Source organism: Anomaloglossus baeobatrachus, chromosome 1, assembly GCF_048569485.1.
Source record: "Anomaloglossus baeobatrachus isolate aAnoBae1 chromosome 1, aAnoBae1.hap1, whole genome shotgun sequence".
NCBI classification, from domain to species: Eukaryota; Metazoa; Chordata; class Amphibia; order Anura; family Aromobatidae; genus Anomaloglossus; species Anomaloglossus baeobatrachus.
Window position 1 is genome coordinate 374,670,902 of NC_134353.1, and position 17,369 is coordinate 374,688,270.

Consider the following 17,369-nt stretch of genomic DNA (forward strand, 5'->3'; position numbering starts at 1 on the left):
GTGGCCGACGAACAAACTCTTTTTTAAGGGGGCGGTTCGTGCAGCATCACAGCGACGTCACACAGCGCGCCACGAATATAAGTGGAGGGGCGGAGAGCAGCCGCATTAACGTCACTCCCACCTCATTGCCGGAGGACGCAGGAACGCTGTTGTTCATCGTTCCCGCGGTGTCACACGTAGCGATGTGTGCTGCCTCAGGAACAACGACAACCTGCGTCCTAAACGAGCAATGATATTTGGGAAAGGAATGACGTGTCAACAATCAACGATTTCTGCCGCTTTTCGGATCGTTAGCGGTTGCTCATAGGTGTCACACGCAACGACGTCGCTAACGATGTCGGAAGTGCGTCATGAATTCCGTAACCCCAGCGATATTTCGTTAGCGAAGTCGTTGCGTGTAACGGGGCCTTAACACTATCTGGTTGCACAATAAAAAGCGAGTCAAGTTAACATAATTTCACCTCTGTGACAGCAGAGCTCTCTTGGTTTCAGGATACAGAGTGTGTGTGGGGGGTTCCAGTTTCTGCATTTACTGTGACCTACCCTGACAATAAGCCCTAGCAGGATTTTTCTGGCTTTTTGCAGTATGCTTAAAATATAAGCCCTACTTCAAAAATAAGGTCTAGTTGTGGTTCATCATACTAATAGCATCCTGAAAAGGGACTTGGGCAGCCCCTTTCATGATATGCAACTGTTACTGCTGTATGTTGCCCCGTTATGTTGCTGTAAGCCCTGGAAAATGTATAGTCATGCTCCGAGTAGTTTAACCTTTGTTAATGCAAAATTAATATTCATCCATTCCCCGCCCACCCCTTTGCGTCAGTGATTTGGTGCAGTCGTCAGACTGCTATGTTACGCGCGAGATGAGAGATATTAACTGTGGGTAGAGATACAGCTAAACAGACTGCAGGGAGCGAGACGGCTTACTAGCTAGTCCTCTTAGGAGGAGGACTGCAGCTGGCCACAGGTAACCTGAGTGGCGGCACAGCTGATCGCGCGGCTCACTTCAGTCATTCAGGGGATTTGCAGTCACCAGTGAGTCCTTCACCGGTGACCGCAAATCAGGCCGCGGCACACAGACAGAGTTGCGCGATGACAATGAAGTCGGGTGAAGTTTATCTGAGTTCATTTTGATCGCGCGGCTCTGTCTCGCAGCCAGCCATGCTCTATGGGGATGTAGCAGAGCAGAGTGGGAATGCACTGTCAAAAATGCATCCAAAATGCATCCAAAATGCATTCAAAACGCATTCAAAATGCATCCAAAATGCATACGTTTTGGATGCATTTTTTTGTCAAACGCAGTGTTTACAGTTGTCCAGTCTGCCAGAGGGTGCATTTTTTTCTGCACTTGACAGAACACAGCGTGCACTCATAGCCTTACCCTGCTGGAAGTCACTTGTAATCTTTAGGAAAAACTAATAGTAGGTGTCCATTTACATGAACGGATTGATGGCTCTAAATGACCTCTGATCGGTAAACATTTACTGATCGGCGGTCGTTTAATAGCCAGTTTACACAGCCAGACCACAGTAAACAATGTAATGCGTCACGGTGTGAATCTTGTTTGCAATGGATGATGCGCTGCAGAGAACAAGGATTTTTTTTCCCTGGAGAAAAACAATTTCTCCCAGTGAACAAGTGTTTTGCTCGTTCATCGGGTAATCAGCGGCCTGCTTACACTGACAGTTTATTGTGAAACAAGTGTTCAATAGATGGACTTTTATAATAATCTTTCAGAGTAAATGAAGCTTAAAGGGGTTTTCCCAGGAACAAAGTACATGATCATCAATAGGTTTTGTAATAATAATAATAAGAAATGCTATGATTAGAGCGTGTAAAACTAACAAGGCTGCAGACGTGAAGCGATACCTCATGGAGACCTTCCTACAAGTGGATTGGGTATGGTGGCTGCGTAGAATGGCCTCCACGCTCACCTGACCTGACCCCATTGGACTTCTTTCTGTGAAGTCACATCAAACAGCAGGTGTATGTGACCCCTCCACCAACATTGCAGGACCTACGACGACGTATCACAGATACTTGTGCAAACGTGTCACCTACCATATTGCACAACGTGCAGCAAGATACAGTATGCTGTCCAGAGTCCAGATGTGCATTGCAGCTGATGGTGGCCACTCTGAGCATCAAAGTTAAATGATCGCCATTGCGTGATCAGCATTCAATATTTGGGGGGGGGTCATGGGTGTCATATCATAGCATTTCTGTATGCAAGGTGTCGATTCGTATTGAATTGATGATGCCCTACAACTTTGTAATTCACTTTTTTTCTCTATCTCGTTCCGTTTTCAAGATAAAAATGCTAACTCCGTTGTTTTCCACCAGGTGGCACTATAGGTGGTTTCATTGCGTAGCGCATGGCTACTTTACTATACCTAGACACCACTTCTATGCCTATAGTTGCCGCCGTTCTCAAGTTAATGGCGGTGGACAGGATATGGGTGGACACACTGTTTAACCCACACAGAGATGTACTCATTAAAGCAGTGTAGGTAATAAAAGTATATCAGCAAAGTGACTGTTAAGAGTTGTTGTCCTTTAAAAGGTGGTGAAATTGTAGTGAAAAACCCCTTTAACTCAAAATTCCTTAGCAATGAACGTGCATGAATTTATTTTGCGGTCAGTGCTACATGCTATCATTGCATTAGGATCACTTTTACTTCATATGGATGAAAAGACTTTGCCGTATTAGAGCAAGATTAAAGTTATTGGTGGTGGAAACCTCAACTGTGATACCAAACAGGACTGTACTGGCCCAGCGGATTCCTGAAAAAGGAATTACCATGGTAACTGTTAAGCTTACGTATTAAACTGCAACTCTGACTGCTCCTTTCACTTGCATATAACATACATTACATTCTTGGACTCGCTGAATTGCTAGAAGAAAGTAGGACTCATGTTTAAAGTTAGTGACAGCAAACCAAATGTGATACAAAAACAGAATGTGAAAATAATGGTATGATATAAAATGATTTCCTATTACTAAACATTCATGTGCCAAATAGAACCTAACCAATACATAGCGATTGGAGAAACAATTGGGCCCTGTGCCCACGGGAGCTTGCTCGGATTTTGCCGCGGAAAACCTGCGGCTTTATCTGGATTTTCCAGATAAATCCGCAGGTTTTAGCATGTACAGACACTCCCCATGTTATCCTATGGGACATATGGAGTGTCTGTGTCCACATTGCGGAATGTGCGACTGCGGAATATGTTGCGGATATCCCGCAGCCGCACATAACTGCATGTCAATTATTCCTGCGGATTTACCTGCGGATGGTCCCATACTTACCTGCCTTGACAGCAGACACCCTGTCACTTTCCCTCGGTGCACAGGAGGCTGGAGCGCGGTGGATCCATGAGCAGGAAGGAGGAGGTGGGCGGGGCCTGCACAAGCACCTGTCATGTGACAGCCAGAGCTAGTTCAGGCCCGCCCACCTTCTCCTGCACAGTGTAGAGACGCTGACAGACGCCGGAGAGAAGTGCTGTGTGATGGAGGTAAGTATGAACTCCCCCGATCACTGCAGCACTTGTTCTGCATTGAGGATGCAGTGCCGAAGCCATGGTACTGTATCCTCAATGCAGAATGCCCGCACCATATCCGCAGGACATTCCGCAAATAAACCGCAGCATTGAAACAAAGTTGTGCTGCGGTTTTCTGGGAGCTCCTGCGGAATGCCCTGCGGATATAACCGCAGGACACTTTCCCCCGTGGGCACATAGCCTAAAGGTACATTCCCACGACCAGTGTTACTCACGTTCTGGACGTAGCGTTTTACACTTCAAGCACAGTGGATGGAATTTACAAAAAAAGTCCACTGTGCTTCTTTTTTACGCTGTGTATACTCACCTACGGTGTATTTTTCCAAACCACAGCATGTCACTTTCTCTTTCTGAGCGGATTTTCATCATAGACTTGTATTAGATGCAAAAAATGAGCCACTAAAAGACATACGTGCGTTTTTTTGTTGTGTTTACGCAAGTAATCCATATCTAATGATGTCAATACCAGGATGTTTAAAAAATAAAACCACTTCATTTAAAGGATCACACACCAAATAGAGATAAAAAATGCAGTGTCAAAAGCGTGATAAAAATGGAGCGTCAAAAACTAACACAAAAATACAAGTAAACTAAGCTGCGGAGATGGGGCAGAAATTCTGCAGCGACAAAAACTCAACTGATCCTGATTGTGGGAACGTAACCTAAGACGTTTTGCCACTGTAGAAGGAAAAGCAGTGAAGGGAATGCAGAGCCAAACCGTCTAGAAGAATTAAGTATAGGGTGTATATAAAAGCATGTGTGCATATAGAAGTAAAAAGTATGTGAGTGCATAAAGAAGTAAGAAATGTATGGGTGTATATAAACATAAGAAGTCTATGGGTGTATATAAACATAAGAAGTGTATGGGTGCATATAGAAGTAAGAAGTATATGAATGCATATAGAAGTAAGAAAAAGTGTGTGGGTGCATATAGAAGTAAGACGTGTATGGGTGTATGTGGCAGAAAGAAGTATAGGGTCCATATAGAGGTAACAAGGATGTATATGGATGTATACAGAAGAAACAAGTATATGAGTGAATATAGAAGAAAGAAGTATATGGGTGCATATAGAAATTGGAAGAAATGTATGGTAGAATACAGAAGTAAGAAGAATGAAGTATATGGGTGCATATAGAAGTGTATGGATGCATGCAGAAGTAAGAAAATGGGTATGGGTACATATAGAAGTATGAAGTATACTGTATATGTGCATATAGAAGTATGAAGGAAGCAGTACATGGGTACATATAGAAGTAGGAAAAGTATGTGGGTGTATATAGAAGTAAGAAGTGTACGGGTATATATAGAAGTAAGTAGCATATAGGTACATAAAGACGTAAGAAGAAGGAAGTATATATGTGTGCAAATTAAAGTAAGAATGAAGTATACATGTACATATAGAAGTAAGAAGGAAATATATGGTTGCATATAGAAGTAGGAAATGTGTGGGTGCTGTAGAGACTCACTCACTATGGCAGTGCTTGGGGTAGGCACAGGCACAAAGTTACTTGGTGCAAGATAGGAAGGTTTATTATGCATAAACCTTCAGCAAACAAACATCATTGTGTGTGCAGACTCCTTGTGCGTGCAGATGAACTAATATCTGCCTGCTGCCATTCCTGAGCAAGCTCTGCACTGGTGTTAAACTGATCCAGTAGCTGAATCCTCTTTAGGAAACGATCCTGGAACTTGCTGGTATTTTTGGATGCCTTGAAGGCTTCTTCATAGCAATTGAACATCTCTCTTTGAAGTTGTTAATGATCTGATAAATGGTTGATGTACAGACACTCTAACAAGTAGCAATATCTTTGTTTTTAAAAGCGTTTTGATGGATTAAAGATTTAATTGATAAAATTAAACTTCCCCCGACTCTCCCAAAATCATCTTGATAAACTCAATGCCCCATTCACTGTAGAAAAAATTAACAAAATAATAAGCGCTCTTAAAAACAAAAAATCCCTAGGGCCAGATGGGTTCACTAATGAAGAAGTGAAAGAGGGATACCAGGGCACTACTTTGCATATAGCCAGCCATTCCATCCAATGCAGAAAAAAGTCACGTATTCAGTGGCTAGAGGCCAGGGCCGGATTAAGGTTGGTGGGGGCCCCTGGGCAGAAAATCTGGTGGGGGCCCCATAACGTTAACATTTTTAGCCATAACAGTAGAGCGCGAACTGTAGCATTTAGATAGAAATCCAATGAACATTTATTCTGTTCTGCCACATTCAGATTTACAGTACTACAATACAGACACAGTCCAGGATCACTCACAGCCGTCACTTATACACGGAAAGTAGAGTTAAGGCTGCTTTACACATTTCGATCTCGTATGCGATCACACACGCCCCCATCGTATGTGCGGAACAGGCAATTTGTTGCCCGTGTCGCACAAACGATTACCCCATCACACGTATTTACCTTCCAAACGACCTCGCTGTGGGCAGCGAACATCCACTTCCTGGAGTGGGAGGGACGTTCGGCGTCACAGCAACGTCACACAGCGGCCGGCCAATAGAAGCGGAGGGGCGGAGATGAGCGGGGCGTAAACATCCCGCCCACCTCCTTCCTTCCGCATTGCCGGCAGTATGCAGGTAAGCTGCAGTTCATCGTTCCCGGGGTGTCACACGGAGCGATGTGTGCTGCCTCAAGAACAATGAACAACCAGACGTTCAATTTTTAGAAAATGAACGACGTGTCAGCGATCAACGTTTTAACGCACAATCAGGGTCGCACGTAGCTGTCACACACTACAATATCACTAACGATGCCGGATGTGCGTCACTTACGACGTGACACATCGTTATATATATTGTAGCATGTAAAACTTTACTCACATTTTTTATTGATCCCAATGTTAAGGCAGCCAGGGCCGGCTCCAGGCTTTTGTGGCCTCCGGGTGAAAGAGTCTCAGTGGACCCCATCCACACACAGACACGCACATACACACACAGACACGCACATACACACACAGACACGCACATACACACACATACACACACACAGACACGCACATACACACACACAGACACGCACATACACATACAGGCATACATACATATACATATTTGAAGACAAATTCAGAAAAATACATATAAACAGACAAATATATGCACAGTCATATACACTGACATATATGCAGATACAGACGCATTAGGGCTCGTGCGCACGTTGCGTAATTCCATGCATTTACACTGCGTATAGCACTGCAGTGTAAATGCATGCGTCCTGCGTCCCCTATACAATCTATGTAGATTGTGCATGAGACGTGCGCACGTAGCTTTTATGAACGCAGCGATTTGGGTGCTAAAATGTTGACCCAAATCCGTGCGTTCATAAAATGAGCATGTCAATTATTCCGTGCGCTATGGATGCAGCTCCCACTCTGTCTATGGTGGGGGAAGCAGCCATAGCGTATGAAATCGGATTTTCTGTACAGAAAAACTGCTTCCATTATGCAGTGTTTCTGCAGCGATTTGACGCGCACATGTGCTGTCAAATCGCTGCAGAATATTCAGCAGTTACGTGTGCATGAGCCTTTACAGGTATTAATATGGGGAAATCGCCAGCAGCCTCACTCACCTCTCCCGCTTGTTTCCGTCCAGCTCCTTCAGGACATGTGGCTGTGTTTCACGATGGCTGTCACTAACAAACATGACTGCACACTGAGAGCACTGCTGTATATACATCACAGGAGGGGCTGGGGGCTACAATATATACATTACAGGAGGGGCAGGGGGCATAGACGTTACTGGAGTGGCAAACAGCTTTGGTGGTGTACTCATTACTGCGATGGGTGACATAGCGCTCTGGGGGACCCATATAGTTCTGGGGGGGGGCCGCACAGACTGCTCTAATTCATATATACACACACAGTACTGCTTCTTACACACACAGCTCTGACACACACACACACACTACAATGCACCCCCTACACACACACACACACACACACAATGCACCCCACATCACCTCCTACACACACACAATGCACCCCACATCACCACACACTACAATGCATCCCCCCCCACACACACACACTGCACCCCACATCACCTCCTACACACACACACAATGCACCCCACATCACCTCACACACACACACACACAAAATGCACCCCACATCACCACACACACACACACACAATGCACCCCACATCACCACACACACACACACACACACAATGCACCCCACATCACCTCTCACACACACACACACACACACAATGCACCCCACATCACCTGACACACACACACACAATGCACCCCACATCACCTCACACACACACACACACAATGCACCCCACATCACCTCACACACACACACACACACACAATGCACCCCACATCACCTCACACACACACACACACACACACAATGCACCCCACATCACCTCACACACACACACACACAATGCACCCCACATCACCACACACACACACACACACACACACAATGCACCCCACATCACCTCACAAACACACACACAATGCACCCCACATCACCTCTCTCACACACACACACAGAATACAATGCACCCCCCCATTACCCCTCCCCCCACATACAATACAATGCACCCCCCCATTAACCCTCCCCCACACACAATACAATGCACCCCTCATTACCCTTCCCCACACACACGATACAATGCACCCTCCATTACCCCTCCCCCCACACACAATACAACCCTCATCACCCCCTACACACACAAATTACACTGCCCCATCACTACACATTCCTCCCTCCCTCGGAATACAGTACTCCTCCTCTGCCTGTCACAGAGCTGTGTTCCTTCACAAATGTTCACCGTTGTGTCCTCAGCCCCTCCTCACTCATCCCCATTAATTACACCTGTCTCTTCAGCTCCTTCATGGAGCGCTCGCTTCCTCTTGTCCCCTGTGTGGCGCCTGCAGCACTGTGATGACGTCAGCAAGGTGCTGATCTCATCACGTTGCTGCACGTCGGGGGCGGGGCCGGGTCCCGGCGCGCTATTCAAATGTATTTACGTCTGAAAGATGCAAATACATTTGAATAGGAACGGAAAGAGGAAGCTTCGGTCATCGGCTCTGCTGCGCTCCTCTACACTGGGTGCATGCCGAGCACAGCACACAGCAGAGCCGACAGAGCACAGCGCGCTGCCTCCTGCTAGTGTGCCTGGCATGCACACAGTGTAGAAGAGCGCAGCGGGGACAGCAGATACAGCGGCGCACTACACCGTGCCCCTGCTTCTAGGGAGGGGGAGGGGGGGCAGCTGCCCGCCCCTCGCTGGGTACGGCCGCAGCACATAGCAGGGAGCATTAGCACACCTGACCCCGGAAGTACAAGCGGCCAGTGGTACTTCCGGTGTCAATCAGTGTCCTGTGCCCGCAGTTTGTTTTTGCGTCTTAAAGACGCAGATACAAATAAGTAGCGGTGCTTCAACACCCCGCGGTGGGGGAGAGGGTTTGAAGAAAAAAAAATGCTGACAGGTGCCAAGTATGGTGGGGGCCCCCTTAGAAGCTCTTTTGGTGGGGGCCCCTGGGCTGGAGCCCCGTCTGCCCCGCCTATAATCCGGCCCTGCTAGAGGCAAACACTGGGGTGCTTATATCCATAGATAGCAAATCATGCAGTGTTCAAGTAGAAAAAATATAGCACTCACCAGATTATTTTGCTGTGCAGGATCCTGTTTATTTAAACAGCGGAGGTTACATGTGCGGAGAGGGCTGGTGGGGAGAGGGAGTGAATGCCTTGGCAGACGACGGCCGTTTCGCACCTGTCCGGTGCTTCAGCTGGTCTGATTAGGTATGACATCATATCCTTTTTATCCACGTTCAAAAAAATTTTATTTATTTTTTTTTTTTTTTTTGTTTTTTGTGGATGATGTCAAATAATTAAAACATATGTTAAAAACAAACAATACATACAGAACTTGAATTCTAGCAACAATTTGCAGCAAACATAATTATAGACACGAATGAAGCCAAATGCTTCCTAAATCAACCTAGAAACACACTAAGGTCATTTTTATCATTTAACCCAAGAGGGCCTGTTGCATTAAATCTCATAATATATTCGGCTTCCTTTCTTAATAGCATTTTATGTATATCCCCTCCCCTGGCATTAGGCTCAACCAATTCTATCCCTGCAAAGGACAATACATTACAATCAGAATTATGATATTCTTTTACATGGTTAATTAACCTAGTAGCCCCTATTCCACTATAAATGGAGTTCCTATGCTCCCGGAATCTTACAAAGAGCTGTCGTATCGTTTTCCCAATGTAAAAATATTGGCACGGACAGAAAATCACGTAAACGACCATTTTGGTCCTGCGGGTTATCAAATGCCGCACATAATGTGAATGGCCACCAATCATAAAGGAATTACCCGTCATGTGAAAACTGCAAAACGAACAGTTTCCACATCTGTAATTACCTATAGGACCTGCCTGGTGTAACCAGGTTTTAGGAGGTATATACCGTTTTCTGACTATGATGTCACCAATACTTTTACATCTTCTATGCGTTATTAGGGGTTTATTGAGGGCCATTTCCCTAAGCTCTGATACACCTTCAATTATGTGCCAATTTTTATTTATGATTGTTTTGATCATCCGATCCATCGGGCCATATTTAAAGTTAAAGTGGATCGTTTCATTTTTAACTTTAAATATGGCCCGATGGATCGGATGATCAAAACAATCATAAATAAAAATTGGCACATAATTGAAGGTGTATCAGAGCTTAGGGAAATGGCCCTCAATAAACCCCTAATAACGCATAGAAGATGTAAAAATATTGGTGACATCATAGTCAGAAAACGGTATATACCTCCTAAAACCTGGTTACACCAGGCGGGTCCTATAGGTAATTACAGATGTGGAAACTGTTCGTTTTGCAGTTTTCACATGACGGGTAATTCCTTTATGATTGGTGGCCATTCACATTATGTGCGGCATTTGATAACCTGCAGGACCAAAATGGTCGTTTACGTGATTTTCTGTCCGTGCCAATATTTTTACATTGGGAAAACGATACGACAGCTCTTTGTAAGATTCCGGGAGCATAGGAACTCCATTTATAGTGGAATAGGGGCTACTAGGTTAATTAACCATGTAAAAGAATATCATAATTCTGATTGTAATGTATTGTCCTTTGCAGGGATAGAATTGGTTGAGCCTAATGCCAGGGGAGGGGATATACATAAAATGCTATTAAGAAAGGAAGCCGAATATATTATGAGATTTAATGCAACAGGCCCTCTAGGGTTAAATGATAAAAATGACCTTAGTGTGTTTCTAGGTTGATTTAGGAAGCATTTGGCTTCATTCGTGTCTATAATTATGTTTGCTGCAAATTGTTGCTAGAATTCAAGTTCTGTATGTATTGTTTGTTTTTAACATGTTTTAATTATTTGACATCATCCACAAAAAACAAAAAAAAAAAAAAAAAAATTTTTTTTGAACGTGGATAAAAAGGATATGATGTCATACCTAATCAGACCAGCTGAAGCACCGGACAGGTGCGAAACGGCCGTCGTCTGCCAAGGCGTTCACTCGCTCTCCCCACCAGCCCTCTCCGCACATGTAACCTCCGCTGTTTAAATAAACAGGATCCTGCACAGCAAAATAATCTGGTGAGTGCTATATTTTTTCTACTTGAACACTGGGTTCACTAATGAATATTACAAATTATATTCCCATATTCTGTCACCTCACCTGGCCAAGGTTTTCAACAAAGTAGCAAAAATAGGCAAATTTTCCGACAAAATGCTCGAAGCAACGATTTCTGTCTTGCCAAAGCCCAAAGGAGATTTGGATTCTGTAAATAATTACAGACCAATCTCGCTTATAAATTCGGACGTTAAAATATACATGAAATTGATTGCCGAAAGATTAAAAACTATTTTGCCGGGAATAGAAAGCAATGACCAGGTGGGATTTATAGAAGGAAGGCAACCATCAAGGTACAAGAAAAATCTTAAATTTGATTTCTCGTATAAATGAAAAAAAGATACCACCCCTGATTATATCTCTTGATGCACAAAAAGCCTTCAACAGAATCATTTGGATGTATCTAAAATTAACCTTCTTCAAATTCGGCTTCAACCAACAAATTATTGATACCATCCTGGCCCTATACTCCAACCCCACAGCAAAAATTTACTCAAATAACTACCTTTCCAGTCCCTTCAAAATATCAAATGGAGCATGTCAGGGATGTTCCTTATCCCCTTTATTATTTATACTAGCTATTAAACCCCTGGCTGAATATATTAGATCCAACCCAGCAATAAAAGGAATCCAAACCAGAGCTCGCCACCACAAATTAGGTTTATTTGCTGATGACATAATTCTCATTCTTTCTGACCCAATAAACTCCTTAATGGAACTACAAAACACATTGGAATTATTCACCAAAAATTTATTTTATAAACAAAATGCTGAAAAATCTGAAATTCTTCCCTTTTTTCTAAACAATCGGGTCATTAGCAACATAAAAAATCAATTACCATTTAAATGGGCAGAGGGGTCCCTGAACTACTTGGGTATTAAAATTACAAATAATTTCCAATCCCTGAGAGACATAAACATGAAAGATTTAATTGATAATGTCCAAAAAGAAGCAACTAATTTATAAAAACATGAAATCACTTGGTTGGGGAGAATTAGCGCATTCAAAATGATGATCTTACCAAAGATTTTATATTATTTTAGAACCATTCCCCTCTTAATCACCTCCTATTACTTGAGCAAATTACAAACTGTCAGGCTACCACCAGGGGGAGCTGGAGCCCTGCAGGAAAAGACCCTACACAGAGCTGAATCAGCATGGAGGTGGGCACACCGTGTGTGCTGGAGCACTGCCCTGCAGAGTCAGCCAGAATACAGAGGCCACGGGGCGTGCGGGGGATGGTCAGGCAGGTCAGGTTATACACAGTACGGTAAGAAAGAAGACTAGAGGAATGAGCAAAAGCGGGGTCGAGGTCAGTACCAGAGGAAGCAACCGAGTGGGGAGGTAGGAGAAGGGGGAACGACTGGGGCTATTGTGGGAAGGAAGGAGGTGAAACGGAACACAGACAGAGCACAGGGAAAGGACAGATCAGGAAACACTTACCAGCAATCACAGGCAAAGCAGTGCTAAGCTTATAGCCGGTGCTGGTTCACCAGAGATGACAGAATTTAAAGCATCCAAGCTCCGGACGTGAGGCCCGAGAGAAGGCTCTGCCCCCTAGCCATGTGGACGGGGAGGTGGAACCATGACACAAACCATCTTGAAATGCTATGTCTGGAACTACAAGAGGCCGCGGATTGCTAGACATATGTTAATGAAACACAAAAAAAGATGAGGTTACAGTTTACCAAATATATTAAATTATTACAAAACAAATATAATTAGACAAAGCATGTACTGGATTCAGAACAACCGATCTCTCGCATGGATGGACCTGGAACTAGATTATAATAACTATTCAATTTTAGGCCACCTTATTTTACGCCATTTGCAAAATACTAACCTCCCTCTCCCTGTACACGCCACCCTGGCCTCTACAATCGCGATCTGGAAAAGCTTTAAGGGGAATAAAAATAATCTGGACACTAATAAATTTGAACAGATAAAAGAGTTCCCTCTTACATTCTTGGCCTATATTGCCAGAGAAAATATCCCCCCAAATTGGAGACAACAGGGTCCAAATAAGTAAACAGATTTATATTATGGAATGGACTTTATCCCCTTTTTGGATATCAAGATAAAATATAATATCTCAGACAATGACTTCAGAATAATAATTGCTTTACGATCCACCTTCAAAAACCTACTAGCCTTCAAACATCCAATTCCAGAAATTCTTAGCATGTTATACAGTAACATGGATAAAAAGCAAATATGGAGCACTAGGAGTATCTACAACAACCTCAACGAAGATATTAGTTTTAAAAAAATGGACTACATGATTAAATGGGTACATAGTTTAAAGCAACAATTTTCTGAAAGGGAATGGGAAAAAGCCCTAAAAGTGACTTATATCTCAAACATTTGTGCTACACTGCACGAATCCTACTATAAACTCCTGAGCCATTGGTACTACTGCCCCTCGAGTAAGCAAATTCAACAAAAACGTGTCTCCTCTCTGTTGGATGGGGTGTAACCAAATAGGCGATATACTCCATATTTTCTGGAAATGTCCAATGGTCAAATCTTTATGGTCTGAAGTTTTTAAATTGCTGAACCGAATCACAAAATCGAATATCTCCATTTCTTCACATATGGCCCTGTTGTCTCTAGGAACTGAAATGATCCATCCCATGTTCCCATCGCCATCCACCTCTTTTTACTAAAAATCTAATAGCAGCAAAATGGAAAACGAAAGAATGCTCAAATATTAACGAAATCATTAACATACAATCCACCCATTATAAGTATGAAGAAAGCCATGCAATCATAAACAATACATTTTCCTCTTACCACAAACGTTGGAGTCCATGGATCAGTGACACAATCAGCTTTTCCTGATTTAAAGGCAACCTTTCACCAAGGATATTTTAATCTAAGATTTTAATTTTAATCCCCCCCCCTTCCTCTTGCTGATTTCCCTTTCTTTCCTTTTATTCCTTTTCTGTTTTCTCTTCTTTTCATTTATAAGCCTTATAGGGTTAAGAGTTATAATTAGTGTTGAGCGGACCCGAACTGTAAAAGTCCGGATCCGCGCAGTTTCAGCGTCCGATCCGGATCCTACCTGGACCCGGGAATCCGGCCGCACGATCCGGGTTCGGGTCTTTTTTTTTTTTTCTTTCCTTTCTCTCTCCCTCTCTCTCTCTCTCTCTCTTACATTGATCCGGATCGGATCCGGACTTCTGTGACAACCTGCGACAGATCCGCCGGACCCGGATTATTAGCAATCCGCTCAACTCCAGTTATAATCTGTATTTTAAACAATTGTTTGTTAATATTAATAAGCGATCATAACAGTATTTTACACAAACTAAATAAGCAGGATTGTTTCCCCAACCTCCTTCCCTAATACCCTCTTACCTCATTTTTCCCCTGGTTTCCCCCCTTATAAAATATTCTTACCACTCCCATCTTTTTCTTTTTCCCATATAAAATAAAATTATAAACATTTATAGGATATGAGCTATATGTATTGAAAGTTTGAAGCCAGTTCATAATTCATGAATATTGTTAAATATACTTTCTTCATGTAATAAAACGTTATTGAAAATAAAAGCGTTTTGATGCAAAGCAGTGATGACTTCACATGTTTCAATGGAGGTAACCATGGTTAACAGAAGAAGACAATGATTTCAACACCAGTCCCCTTTACACAGAAAGAAACGACATAGGATGATGAAACTTTCCATTTATTCCACATACTCTCCTCTGATGTCAACACACTTCTTATATCGGGATTCCAAGTTCTGTAAGCCTAGGAAAAAGTAGGATTTCGGTTGTGCCTCAATCCATGCATCCATAGCAGCCATGGCATCAGAAATGGTGTGAAATTTGGCACCTTTTGAGGTGTTTCTTCAGGTTTGGAAACAGATGATAGTTGGAGCGATCTAGATCTGGTGAATAGGGTGGGTGGTCAACCAGCTGGAAGCCCAGGTCTGCCAGTTTTGCCATGGCCGCTTGTGCGTGCTGCGCCTTTTGGGCTTCAGAGCTGCCTTCAATTGGTCCAAAAGTTTAATGTAATACCTTGCAATGGTGGAACCCTTTTGAAGGTGGTCTACTAGCAGCACGCTCTCCTTATCCCAAAAGACAGAAGTCATCACCTTTAGTGGCTGATTTTTGCACCCTGAACTTCTTTGGACAAGGAGAACCACTGTGCCTCCACTCTTTTGATTGCTCCTTGTTTTCAGGGTCATACAAATAAATTCAGGTCTCATCCATAGTGACCAGTCGATCCAGGAAGTTCATATCAGTCCGGAAACACTGACAAATGGACCAGGAAGTTTTCACTTGCATGCTTCTCTGATCTTTTGTCAAACATTTGGGGGCCCACTTTGCAGATAGCTTCCTCATGTCCAAATGATCATGGATAATCACACAAACACATTTACGGACAATCCCCATGTTTTCTACTATTGCTTTAGCTGAAATTTGTCCATTCTCCAGTATGAGGTTGTGCACAGCACCGACGAACTCCAGAAGAACAACCACTCTCGATCATCCAGGACGTTCCTCAACATTGGTGCTGAAGTGGCCCGTTTTAAATTTGGCAACCCAGTTCTTAACTGTGGAATATGAAGGGCATTGATCCCCCAATATCTGTGACATATCACCATGAATATTTTTCTCGGACTCTCCTTGCAGAAACAAGAATTTTATCACTCCTCTGCTCACAGTTGCTGTGAACATCACATTAGACTCCGCCATTTTGTTTTTCCGCGTGCGTAGAACACTGTTGCCATAAGCAACAAACACAAAATTTTTAAAACATACTGTATATTAGACACATAAGTCTGTCATGTGATGTAACATTCATAGAAACAAAAAAAGATCACAAAGCCAAAGAATTATCAGCAGCCCCTCGTAAAGTAAGGCGTTTGCTCGTATAATTCATGAACACTTTCTCCTGCGCTAACAAGAAGTTAACTGAAATGGCATAAGCAGGACATTTTGTGATTTTGCAATTCATTTGATCTCTCTTCATAATAATTTAGAATGAATGCAAATTGTCACTATAAAAACAGAAGCAGCAAATTTTGTGAAAACCAAAATTTGTGTAAGTCAAGTCAAACTAGCAGAGAGAAATTTAAAGGTGATTTCCACTTTAACAAAATTTGTTCTCAAACTCTTTTATACATGTAAAATAACAAACACAGCAGATAATGAAGTCAGTGATGTGAGCTATAATGGGACATCACCGTTGCAGCCAAAACACAGAAACTGGAGAGGCGACAGAGAGAGAGTACCTGCTGTGTTTGCTATATTACATATATAAAAGCACTCCGAGACCAAATTTGTTTACGTGGAAAAGTTTCTAAACTTTTTTTCAACACATTATGGCCCAATTCATTTGCAGTTTTTTTAAAGTCACTTTCCTTTTTTGACTTATGATTTTAGGTGCCTTTTTTGTGCCAAATTAATCAAAATTGGGCATGTGATTCATGAAGTTGGCGCAAAGTCAAAGATGGACTCTTTCCTGTTTTTGAACTGCTTTAAAGGCACAATTTGGTGGTAAAAAAATGCAAAAAAATTGCTTGACAATCTTGAATATACCAGGATGAGGGTGGAGTGAAATTGTGCCAAGTTCTTAACCATTTTAAAAATTCATACTTAATTAATCAGGCAAAAACATCTGGAATCACCAGACACCACCCACAAAGTGGGGAAAAAACAGAAACAGGTGAGCACAAATATAATAGACTTGAAAAAAGGTGCAAGTAATAAATAACTAAAAGAGATAGCTGTCAGTCAGTGGCAGGGGCGCAGTTACAACTGACGCACTCTATGCAGTGAGCACTGACTGAAGTGGCACCATCCCCTACGCAAGGAAGAAAAAAATTAATTTCCTCTCAGCAGCGGGGCTCTAAGTGTGGGTGACGAACAGGTTCAGTACGCTATTAACCTGCAGATTAACCCCATAACAGCAGGTTAAGAGCATTTTTTCAAATGAAAAGTTCCCTTTAACAACCTTGTTTCTGAGTTGTATACTTACAGATGTCTTTGATTTCCCCACATTTTTTTAACCAGAATTTCCATAGATACTAAATGTAGAGATCAGGTCCACCAGAAGGCATATCCAACCCAATACTAGAAATCTTTATTAGGTGGTTTTGCAGTCAACAAAACTAAAGTGATGAGGACCAGCTCTGGGGTCAAAATA

General features: G+C 42.8%; 1 protein-coding gene across 3 annotated transcripts in view; it reads right to left on the reverse strand.

Moving 5' to 3' along the window:
- The window catches only part of PDE4C (phosphodiesterase 4C), a 574,417-nt gene that overhangs the window by 197,560 nt on the left and 359,488 nt on the right, over window positions 1-17,369 (reverse strand). The gene's annotated exons all lie outside the window — the stretch shown is intronic.